This window comes from Serinus canaria, chromosome 10 (genome assembly GCF_022539315.1).
Source record: "Serinus canaria isolate serCan28SL12 chromosome 10, serCan2020, whole genome shotgun sequence".
NCBI classification, from domain to species: domain Eukaryota; kingdom Metazoa; phylum Chordata; class Aves; order Passeriformes; family Fringillidae; genus Serinus; species Serinus canaria.
In genome coordinates, this window is record NC_066324.1 from 6,884,121 (window position 1) to 6,896,622 (window position 12,502).

General features: G+C 41.8%; 1 protein-coding gene across 11 annotated transcripts in view; it reads left to right on the forward strand.

Annotated features, from left to right (window-relative positions):
• AKAP13 (A-kinase anchoring protein 13) overlaps nucleotides 1–12,502 on the forward strand; it is a 208,409-nt gene that overhangs the window by 122,039 nt on the left and 73,868 nt on the right. Inside the window, exon 1 of one of the 11 annotated variants that reach the window (XM_050978270.1) lies at nucleotides 12,239–12,331. The exons of the other annotated variants lie outside the window; for them this stretch is intronic. The gene's annotated coding sequence lies outside the window, so the exon portion shown is untranslated. Of the gene's footprint in view, nucleotides 1–12,238; nucleotides 12,332–12,502 lie in introns of those variants that run through there. 11 annotated transcript variants of the gene reach the window in all.

A 12,502-nucleotide genomic window follows, 5' to 3' on the forward strand; every position in this document is an offset into this window, starting at 1 on the left:
GATGGTGAGTTAATTCTCCTCCCCTTCGCCTTCCCCTTCAGCCACTGTTCTTCAGAGGCAAAGATTGCTGCCTGATACTCTGGTTTTTCATCATTTCCTCATTTTCTCTGATGAAACATCTGGCTCTGCCAGCCTCCCAGTCGCAGCAAAGTTTATCCCTCTGTTTTTTCACACTCATTGTTCAAAGCACCAAGATTTACCTGCAGTTTCTTCTGCAGGTGCTGTTGCCTCAAAGGCAGAGTTGTTTGTATATTCTGTAGTTTTGAGATGGTTTAGATTGAAGACAACTGTTTAATAACTACAGTTCTGCAATGCTCACTTACAGCTTGCTTCAGACAAAGGGGTTTACTCATAAATTATTTACATCAGTGTATTAAAGTAGCTTTCAGATCCTTTTTAGGATCAGGACTCTGTTATTTTACAAGTTTGTAAAATACAGACCTAACAGGTTTTAAGTATAGAAAATCCTGGGTTTGGAGCTCTCTTCCAGTGGTTTGATACATTCATTTTTTTATGCAGTCGTGAAAGTATGGATCCATACTTTCCATGAAATAGTGGATGTTTAAGACTGTTAGTCTAGCATAGGAATGCTGGCCTTGAATATTGTACCTTATGAGGGAAAATACTGTGCTGTTTCTGAAAGGCCCAATCTCCTTTATCCTATAGGTTCTTTTATTTATGTTTGAAATATCTTAAAAGTTTTGTGGTGTAGCTGTTGTACAGTAGACATGGTTACTGCACATTGAATTCCTGGTCTAAATATAGAGAAGACTAAGATGATATCATGGGAGACCAAATGTGGACTTTTGATGGAGGCTGCATTATTATGACAAACGGGTACTTTGCTGTATCAGATCACTGGGTTTTTATCCTTCTGAAGGAACTTATCTAGTTCCATTCTGATATTTTGCAAGCCAGAATTGGCCCCCTACTGTGTAGATAGGCCACTGTTATTGTTTTCTGTAGATTACATATTTTTGCCATTTATTGGAATTCACACCACTTTAGAGGAAAACCTTATAAATGCAATAAATAGATTTTTAATTATATTCCCATACATTTGTTCTGGATTTTTGTGAGTAGTCATGGGACAGACAGAAGAGATGAACAGGAACTCTTGGGCACTGTCTAGCAATATCCAGGCATAGCATTTCTGACTTTAACTTCCAGCAAAGGATGAAAAGAATGATGAGTGTAAGAAGATAAGAAGTACTGTTAAACTTTTTCCAGAGAAACATGGAATCAAAGTGCCTGTCACCTCGTGGTCCTTTCACAGATTTCCCTTTTTGTTTTTGTTCTCAGCCTTTTCCCACCTATTTTAAATTGTTTGCCCTCCCTTATTATATTATTTTCATGCAAAGGTAGAACCTGTTTTTTTTCCTGCACCATCTCAGCTGTTTCTGCTCAGTGTCTGTTTCTGCCTGGTGTTAAGTACACATCCTGGTGTGGCCCAGGGTGACTCAGCTGTGTTGCAGAATGTTTCTGGGCTCAAGCTGCTGTTAAAACATCAGATGAGATAAAAGCTTGGGCGATAACTGAATGTTTGCCTCTTCATGCAGCATCCGTTCACTGGGCAGACTGATGGCTCTCTGGCAGGGACATCTTTGCAGTTGTACAGGACAGGCTGCTGCTGGTGATGGGGAGGTTTTTAAGCTTGGAGTTGTGAAAGAAGAATAAATGGTTAATGTTGCAGTGGATGATTCAAATACTGTAGTCTACCCAGAAGGACTGTGTGATTTGGTGTCCAAGAATGTGATATCCAAAATAAAAGTTTGGGAGGGAGTGGGTTTGGCTGAGCTGGGGCAGCTGCAGGTCAGAATTAAAACCCCAGGGTCAGAGCAGTGCCTTGGTGTGTTGTGTTTGGCTGTGGGCAGTCATAGCTATCCTTGCTATCATAATTAATTAAAACTTTCAAGAATAGGAAACTTCTGAATTTTGGTAGAAGATTTTAGTCATAAATTATGCCAACGAAGAGGTGATGTCTCCAAATGACATGTACAAATCATGGACAAGAGTCACTTTTTTTTTTTTTTTGGGACCCCAGAGCAGGTAGAGTAAAGGATAAGAGTTTCTTCTCCGTGCTGCTCTATCTCCTTTCCATTGCTACTTTGTTTTTTTTACTGCTGTGGTCTGTGTTTTGGACTTCTGCTTTGGAATAACCCCAGCAAGGAAACAGTAACAAGAACATAAAATGTTTTGCAATGGTTTAATAAAATATACTTCATCAGCTGTATTGGAATTAGCAGATGGGCGCAAATTCTAAACTAGGCTTTCTTTTGCACTTGGTCTCTTGCAGATAATAAAGTTCTTGTTCCACTTCTCTTTTTGCTTCACTTATACATTAAATTTATATCTAAATAAACATGTACTTGATGTAGCAAACTTTCTGATTTTCTCTTGAGCAGTGGTGAATTTAACTGCTCCCTCCCTTCTTACTTGCTGTGCTTATCATCTTAGTGCCAGTGATGTACTTGGTGAAAATTAAGGCTGTAGCTGTGGCCAGGAGACTAATCCAAAAAATAGAGCAAATATTTCTGGATTACCTTGTTTGCTTTCTCTTCTGTTTTTGTAGTTTGAGACAGAGGAATTGTTGCTATTCTGTGTTTAACCTGAGTTATGCTGCTCTCCTTTCAGATCTGCAGAAGGTCTGATGGGTGGCTTATGGTTTCCTCAGCCTGGTTAGATATTACTTCTCCCTAAAGATTTTGCCCTGATACCATTACAGCCACTTAATAGTAGTTTCTCCTTATTTTTGCACTTAGTTTTATGGGGGCATATTCTTACCTGCATCTTTACCAATACCACATGCCTCCCTCTCCTGGAGCATTTCCATCTTCCCCACTGGAGCACCAATTCTGCATTTGCAGGTACCTGGGGGCTGGCTCTGCCTGTCTCTGGCTGTACTCTCCCTCCTCATGTGGTGTCCTTCCAGCTGCTGAGATAAGAGGCAGGAACGTGAAGCCTCGCCCCTGCTCACTCATTAGTCTGAGCTCTGGTACTGAGTCTGCTTAGCATCAAGTGACTTGTTTGTCTTGTGTCTGAGACTATGCTTACCTCCATTAATCAAAAAAAAAAAAAAATCATAATCCTGAACTGCTTGACACTGAACTTTTGCTTGGTTTCTTAACACAGCTGGATATATTAAATGCCTGAAAGCAGTTGGGAGGAATATTTCCAAAATACACATTTTCAAAGACTGGAGGTGCAGTTCTCTGAAACTTTGGTTTCAATCTGAAGTCATCTTGTGTTTAGGAGTATGAAGTCTCTTCTGCCTTTCCAAAATACTGTACTGATTCTTACCAAAAGCATGGAGAGGGATGGGCTGTTAAAATCTACTGAGATTACAGAAGGATTCCTTGGTAATTTGTTCCACTGTTATTTCTTTTTTTAACTCACTGGCCATAACAAGGTGAGGAAAGGCTTACTGACCTGCTTGCCCAGGAGGAGGTAGATAAGTTTTAACTTCAAATGCCTGCACTCCAGGGTTAAAACAGAGCAGTAATGTACCTTTTTGAGCCTTTTAAAGAGAATGAAGGTTGCTTACATCATGCCCTGATATTCCTACCTGTAGATAACCAAAGAGAGGCATGACTGTAAAGATTGGGGTCTTACAAAGGGAAGGAGTGAGAGAAACTCCTCCCTGCAGTATAGGCAGAAATGGGTTTTAGGGCATTTTGCAAATTCTGTGTTTTAATGTGTTTTGAGGAGACATCGAGAGGCAGCTCAAAAAGCTTTTTTAGTTCATGGCTGTATATTTGGGGGACAGTGTTTGATTTTTCTTGTCAAGCCTTGTTTATTTCTTCTTTTCTGTCTTTGAGGAAGCTGAGTTTTACTTCATGTTCTATAAACGATGCAAAAAGCACCCAGAAGACTGTAGATGGATCCTCTGCCTTTGTTATAAATCTATGTATATAGACTAAATAAATAGCTTCTTTCTGGGCTTAAAATCCTTGCAGTGCAGCAGACAACAAAGATTTGTGTCTTGGAGTAGCTCCGAGAATTCTTTAATGCTGAAATATCTCCTCTGCTTGCAAACCTGGGGCTCTCCCTGCTTTAGATAAGCAGTTTCTGTTTAAACTGGGTTTTTTTATGACTGTCCTTTTGGGCAAGCATTGGCACAACTGACAGAGACTCTAGGAGTGCATAGCAGGGAAATAAGAATTTTGAAGGTAAGATTAAACAAGTCCTCTCTGTTAAAAAGAGCAAGAGGAAAGAAAAAAATCTGTGTGTGGGGTATTGGCTTTCTTTGGCTCTTGACAGTTTGAATGTACACTGAAAAAGACTGGAGCTCTTTAAAAGCTTTGTAAGTTGTTTTCTTCTCCTTCACGAAAACAGAATTTAGATAGAAACATCTTGTTTCAACTAGCAGCTGAATTAAATGTTGAAAATAGGATATTTTGGTTGAATTTGTTGTTTTGGTTTTTTTTGTTAGGCAATCATTAGATTCACAAGAAAAGTACATTTTGTTTTTATGCAAGCCTTCCTGTGAGCAGGCATGTTCTCTGTCTGGGAAGGAGCACTGTCTGAAGCACCAAATATCTTGTGGCAGCTTGACTCTTAAAATATATTGTGTGTTATCTTTTACAAAGGATGTTGGCAGATGTCTGGATCCCAGCAGTGAAATAGCAGGAGGGGAGGCAAGACAGACCTGGGGTTTATTGTGGATTGCTGTTGGACGTGCAAATGGGAGCCAGGAAGGTGGGCAGGAGAGGGTGGTTTAGTCCTTTGTAGGGGCAGAAAGCAGCAACAGCAGGGGGTATTTCAAGTCAGTATTTGGTGAGATGTATTTCCTTTATTTCTTGTCTGAGTTTGATGGGCAAGACCACACTTGGGGGGCATTCAGCCTTTATCCCCCCAAACTCCCAGTGCAGGGGAGGGAACAAGGTGCTGACTGCAGCCACTAAAGAGAGACCAAAGTCAGGAGAGGAGCCCAACATTTATTTTCTTCCAGTCTTACCAACTGGCCTAGCCAAAAAAGAACGTAAAATAACACAGCTGTAGAAAAAAGTCAAAATTGTGTGCCTGTAACAACAGATGTTTCCATAAGCCGTTGATTTTTAGGTTGGCCCAGCTTAAATACAGTATGAGGGTGAAAGTCAAAAAGGTAAAATCTTATCTAGGAGATGGTGCTCTGGTTAGGAGAACTTTATCATCTGTCAGAGAAGCCATAAACAAAGTTGCACCAAAATATATAGTGGCTTTTAGCTTAAATTGTGAAAATATTTTGCTTTCAATAGCTTTCAGATCTTTTGCTGGGTATTTTTGCTTATGCGTCTGCATTAAGTAAGCCCATTTAACAAAACCTGATCCTCTTATAAACATGGAATAATGACAGTATCCCACATATGGGTTTCATTAATTTTTGCATGTTTTGAAGTTGCCTTTTTTTTTCTCCTAAAGGCAAACTTCAGAAACAGAAGAGACTAGTGCTGCATGATAGCCAAAAAAGACTAACTGAGGAATAATAACTTGGAGTAGTTAAATTATTTAACTGTTGTATAACAGTTAAATAATTTTTTTTTTTCAATAGAGAGGGATGCTGCATAATCTGCATTCCTCCCAGTTGCTGTTAGTTGTTTGCTTTGATGGAACTGGCATCAGTTCTGCTGGTTATCTGCAAGCTTTTGTGCTCTTGAGTCTTGTAAATGTTTTGGATTTTAGCCTGAAGAGAAAGCTTCAGAACATTTTCCTCTTTCTTCCTAAGAAAATAAAACCAGCCCTTTCCTTGTAGTCACTGGCGAGAAATCTCAGATGCTCCATTTTCCTTATCTGCAGCACAGCAATTTGCAGCTCCTGGACAGTCCAAATCAGAGGGATAACTCAGGGTAATTGCAGGATATAACAAATGCTGCTTTTTGACATTTCTTGTGCCATTTATCATCATCCATTGTCTTAAATGCATTTATCTATTGAAAAAAAAAGCTGTTAAAGATATGGAAATGCATCATCTCTGGCAGGTGGGGAATGAGAGAGGGGAGCACAAAAACTCAGCAACTCAAACTTTCCTAAAGCACCTGTATTGGCCTGACATTCTCCATGTTTGCAGGGACATTCCCTAGCTATAACTGAGTGGAGAGGCACAGGAGCAGGGTTTGGGACCCATTATTCCAGTTAGGATTTAACCTTGCAACAACAAATGTTACTGCAGAGGGATCTTTGAAAACGTGGTAGAGGTGTAGGATATGTTAGGTTATAACCTTAGAATAAATATTTTATTCTTTTTCTGGAGCAGCATCAACTGTTGAGAAGATTCCTTACTAATGGTGATGCTTCCACATATCTGGCTGTAATTATACATGTTTTATGCCCTGAAATTCCTTAAAAAATACTTTCTAAAATCAGGCTATAGGGGAGAACATACTCAGTCTGGATTGATGTAGCAGTCCTTAACGATGGCTTTGTGGACCTACAAATCCTTACCCTTGTATATACATCCTTAGTCCAGAGGGATGAAAGTGGGGTAAAAATGGATAAAACCAGGTTTTTTTCCACAGGGTCAACATTCTCTCCTGGGCTCTTGAGCTGTAAAGACATGTTTGTTTAATATTCTTTACAGAGGACTACCAGGGAAACGGATAAAACAGTGAGCAAAGGAATACTCATGTGGTCCTAAAGCAGACCTCCCAGGCAGGAGCTGGATTCCAAATGCCTCCTCTCAAAAGTTTGCATTGGATTTCATTTCAGGTTTCCAAATGTATGGAGATAGGGCACAAAAATATTGGTTGGATGTGGGTGTAGAAAGGAGGGTGATCTGGAGTGGCTGTTACTGCTGGGAGAGGGGCTTGGCTGCTCTCAGAGCATCCCAGTTACCCATGGGACTGAGATCCTTCTTCCCATAAAGCAAACAGAAAAATTGGAAGGGCAAAACAAATGCCCTCAATCAAGGATTGAGAACAAGTGTCCTCAATCCACTGCCTTCATTAGCAGCCAAGCAAAAAGCTGACCTGGGAATATGATGGGTGCCTTTGTACTGTGCTCTGCTTTCCCAGTGCTTCCCCTCCCAGATTTTCAATTACAAGATGAAAGAAAAGATAACTTTTTCCCTTTTGACAGAGTGCCTGGCCAGGACAATACACTGGGCCGTGTGGGCTTCCGAAGGGCTGAGTCCTAGGGATTTCAGTTAAAAAGGGAAAAAAAAAAAAAAAAGAAAAAAGAAGGGAAACTGAATCATTTTCTGGCATGATTTATTCATTTGAATGACCCGTCTCTGTTTTTCAGTTAGATTACAGTGCCTTAAACTGTAGGCATGAAAGAATGGTAAATGTTGAATAATTTCCTCAGTTCAAGATGTGTCATTTTTATATTGTCCATTAATTTCACTCACTCATGCCATGCGTCATTTTTGTTGGGTTTTATCCGCCAATTCATCTACATAATCTGCTGCCCTGTCTCTGTTTGTAGCTAAAGACATAATTCATCAGCTAGAACCATCCACCAGACATTTCATGGCACTGATCTCGTGTTGTGCTGAGGCATCCTGGAGTGGCTCAGGATGTCTGCCTGCTCCTGTGCCCTGCCCCACAGCAGTGGGGGGGATCATTTCAGAGCACAGTGATGTTTTCTGCACTCTGGAAATTTGAGGTGCTTTGTTTTCTTGCACAAAAACTTGAACTAATTTTTAACCTCATATCGTGAACTGTAGAGATTCAGTCTTTCTAGAATGTGTTGTTAGGGGGAACAGAACATGTTTTTTAGTTGTATAAATCAATATTTTCTTGTGTCCTGTATCTATCCCAATCATGTCAGAATATGTCTTTTTATTATGGATTACATAAAATTAGAAACTCTTTTGATTTTTGAATTTGTAAGCTTTATAGATCATGAAACATTCCCTTTTTCCTGCATTTGAGACAAATACAATGATCACTTCCTTAATTCCTCTGTAGGAGAAATTCTTAGACATTGCTTGATTTGGCTTGAGCAGGCCTTCGGGTTTTTGAGGGATGGTCTGTGCAAACAAGTTTCAAGTGACTTGTATAATGTTTACAGTGGTTTGAAAGCTCCTATAAATGCAATTTGCTATTTTAAATGTTTTTATTTATGTCATTATATTTCCAGATTCCCAAAATTGTAATCCTTCCTTTATAGGAGAATCACAGTAATTTGCGAACATTACCACTCCTTATGTGCATGTAAAATTTCCATGTTTATTGACAGCAACTGAAAACCAGGAAGGAAAACATAAGCAAATCTATTGTGACCAACTTCAGTGTTGGATGAGATCAGAGAAGTGAGCATTATTTCTTCAGCAGCAGCTCCAGGCTGGGCTGTGCCAGCTGAGAAATCAAAGCATTATCCTCCATCCACTTATTTTGGTTGCACATTGTTTTATTCTTTACAAAAGTCCCCATTTTTTTTGGTGTTTGACCCAATCTCTAAGTCATAAGACCCTGTGCCCTGGTAGGAAGAGCCTGAGCACAGGACCAGCTGACAGGAGGACACAGGGGACATGCAGCTGATTTGTTACTGCAGTTCATAGCTCAGGTGCTCCTTGACAGCCTCTTTTGGGACACTTCCTGCTTTATCCACTCATGTTTTCCCTTCCCTATTTTCAGGATGTTGAAACTCACAGAGCAAAGCAACATGTCCAGTGCTTGACAGCAGAAGTATTTCTCTCAACTCCCATAACACGCTAAATAAATATCTGTGGGCTGGTCCAAGATCCCACAGCACTTCAGCCAGCTAGACATCCCAACTGCAGTTATTTTTGGTAGAGGAAGAAGCAGATCTTGCAAAGTGATGTAGAGTCAGCTGAGGGGTTGCTAATCTCTTGAGTGGGTTGTGTTTCTCCTGTAGCCATTTGGGAGCTGTAAGATGGGCAGTTGACTTCCTCTGGAAGGATGTTCAGGCATGCTCTGTGGCTGACCAAAGCTTCAGCATTTTTCTGAAGGTTATTTGGACAATAGAAATTCCTGAAAAATGTACACTGAGTCTCTGAGAAATATTAGAAAAAGGGAAGGTCAGGAAGTGGCTGTAGGTCTCTCAAGGTGTTTTTGTATTTTCTCAAAACACGTGCTTCATGTATCCATGTCTGACAGCTTTCCAAGCCCTCCTCATTCCCTCATGGCTCTTTAGCTGTTTCTGTCTGGTTCTGTCTGAGCTCAAACACAGGCTGCAGCTGGACATGGATTGTTTGATGTTAAATTCAGCCCAGTCGTGTTGTCCCAAAGCATTGCTCTGTGAGGAAATGCCTCTCTCCAGACGTTGGTGTGAATATATGATTTAAATAGGGAAGTTTTGGGAGAGTCCCAGGCTGGAGAATAAAACTTGTGTTGGTACTGTGGATGATTTTTCCCAAGGATTAAATCAAACTGATGAATATGGAAGTGTTTTAGAACCAGGATTGTGAAGGTTTGTTGCTGCATCACTGACCTTCCCCCTTGGAGTAGCATGGATTTGCCACAGGTGGTGGGGGACTGTCCGTGTCCCTCTCTGTGACTCCTTTCCATGCCCTACCTCACCGGGGAATTCAAAATCACAGCCAACCTTTTGGAGCCACTTGTACCTTGGTGGAACACTGGTGGATTGTGCCATGGCCAGAGGGATGCAGCTCAGGACAAAAGTGCCACCACCCCACAGGGATATTCAGATGGACAGGCACAGTGGGACTGGGTCAGCCACAAAACTCCTCTCAGTGTTGCAGTACTCCTGCAAACATGAGAAATGCCATGAGATATCCAGGGCTCTTGACCAAGGTGTGTGGTGTGAGTGCTTGCTGTGGTCAACAGCAGCCTGGTCTGCTTCAGAATCCACATTTGAGTGTCCGTCGTGGTCTGGTCTCACATGGGCACTGACCTCCCTCCCAGCAGACAGGATGGATGTGCTCTCCTCTCCAGACTGGACGTGCTGCTCTTGCAGGCTTTGCAGCATTAGAGTACAGATTTCCTTTGCCTTATTTAGTTTTAGGAAAAAAGCTATTTGTTCTGTCTATCCTTGTAAAAGCCAGAAATTTTAAAAAGCCTTCCCAAAAAGCTGCTTTCTTTTAAGAAAAGAGCAATTGAAATTGTAATTCTTCTCTCTTACTGTCTGATGAATTTATTATCACCTCATTTTAGTGCCCAGAAGTGCGTTTTGCCTTGCTTAAAACAGGGGAATTTTTTCCTTTCACCCGCTGCTCCATTCGTTCCTATCAGAGTCATGGTTTAAAAAGTTAATGCGCCTGAGTATTTCTGCAGATTGCATCATTGCAGTGTTTCATAACGATATGGCAAAAGTAATTTGAAACAGATAACAACAGTTCAGTCTGTTTCAGGATAACCATGATTTCCTTGTCATTAAGAGGTCTGTTAACGGGTGGAGGAGGAGTTTTATCTGGATGAGTTACAGATCATATGGCGTGATCAAGTGCGGTTGTTCTTTTTTTTCTTCCCCCCTCTTTTCCTTCCCTTGAAATCCGCAGCGCTGGACTTGGGTTTGGATAAGAAATGATTGGATAGTTTCAAACTCCTGGCTGCACAAAGTGGCTCAGAGCTTCCAGATGTTTTCAATAAGGAGCCCAGAACTGTCGCATCAGCAGCCGGTGGCCGGGGCTGCTGCTCGCATGTCCTCTCCATTTTGAGCAACTCGCCAAAAAGGAGAGAATTATTTACTTGTTAGAGTAGGTTTTTTCAAATTTTATCTATATTTTCTGATCTTCTGTTTCATTGTGTTTCAGAGCACAAATGCTATATACTGTCTAAACACTTGAACGGCATTCAAGGACTGCCTAAATAGCTGGACAAAAGAGACTGGAAGCTTTTGTTCTGCTCCGTCCGGGCTGAGTCGTGTTCTGTGTCTGCCTGACAGTGCCTGTGTGGATTGCAGGCTGTGTGCAAGGCAAGATTTCTAGCCTGAAACAATGCAGCAAAAGCCCCACCTAATGTGGGAAGAGGGTGATGGTCTCCCAAGGGAGAGTGTGTCTGGCACATTATCTTCTACTTGTTTATATTATATTCCCCCCTCCCCCCTTCCTTCAACAACAAAGTCTGGAAATCAAGATGAGATGCACTTTGGGTATCTGTAGTCATCACTGGTCCCCTGATCTTTGCTGTCAGTCAAGAACATAACTACAGGAAAAACTCTTGGAACAAATTAGGGATTTGGAAGCTTAAATTTAAAAAGAAGAGAAGAGAGAGAAGGGGTTATTTTTTTCTTGGTGTGTGTTGATTCTTTCCCTCTGTGGCTGAAGGTGTAGGGGAGTCAAGGAGATCAACTGACAACCTTTTCTAGATCTAGACACATAACTAAGGAGTAAGGCAGGTCATTGTGATTCACAGGACATGCACCAAGTCCTGGGACACATCCTGGTGTGGGTCTGGTAGCTTCCCTGGCTGCTTCTCTCCACCTGTCTGCACCTTCCACATGAGCTTTCTGTTTCTTACTGCCCCCAGTGGGTTACCTGTGGCTTTTGGCCATCCCAAAATGCTTGTGCATAGCTCGGGAAAATTGGCCTCCTGCTTTGAAAGCTGCACATTTCCCAGCTTGTCTCCCATGTGCTTTGACTGGAGATGTTTATCATTTCCCCTTACCTGCAAGAAAGGTGAGGTAACGTGAGCCACAAAAGACTGGGTGTTGATGCAGCTGTAAGTTGGACCCATTTTGCATCTCTGTGGAAGATGCACAGTCACAGTTAGTGATGCTCACCTCCTCTGCATGGTGGGCATTCCTTCAGCCCTGCAGCTGGACATCTCTTTCTGGTTGCCAGAGGAGCTCTGTGGATCAAAGGTGAAATGCTTTAAATGAGGTCTCTGAACAGAGCTGTGCAGTTGTTGTTAGGATGAATCTTGGCTGGGTATACCAGCAGCTGTAATTAAATTGATTTGAAAACTAATCTATCTGCTCTATCAGTTAAAAAAAAAAAAAAAGGTGCTCCATAATGAAACATTAAGGAATCATTAAGACACTCTGACTGTTGCAAATTCCTACACCTGAACTAAATTCACATACTTTGTTTATGGGTTCCTGTCTTGTAAATTTAGATTTGGGGAAGTCCCTGCCTTTTATGGTAGTGTTTGAAGGGCTGGAATGCTGTCACAGCCATTTCTGATTCCTTGTCTTGATGGGCACATGACTGCTGGGACTCATTACTTGTGGAGAAAACTGGTGGCTCCAGAAAGTCCCCAAAGTACAACCACATTGTGTGTGTCCTAATACTGAAAGCAGAAGCTCTGCTCATTGTTGGAGAGAACGGAGTGATTGGCGGAGATCTTGAGCCAGGGATTGTAGCTGTAAGACAGCCTTGTAGAGGAATCCTCCTCAGTTCAGCTAGTGGTGTGGTGGAGATGAAGCTTAGGGATGTGAGGGAGAGACTGGAGCATTAAGGGAAGTGTGGGGAGACCCTGGCACTGACTAGGTAAGAGTGTACCTGTGTCCCTCACCAGGAGAGCTGATCTGCTGCGAGTCCCAGCCTGCTCCAGCGCCTGAGGATACATTCAGGTGCAAGGCCCAAGGCCAGCCTTTGTGTCAGGGCTGGCCACTGTGTCATCCATTCTCAGGAGAAGAAGCCCTTTGCTTGGTTACTGAG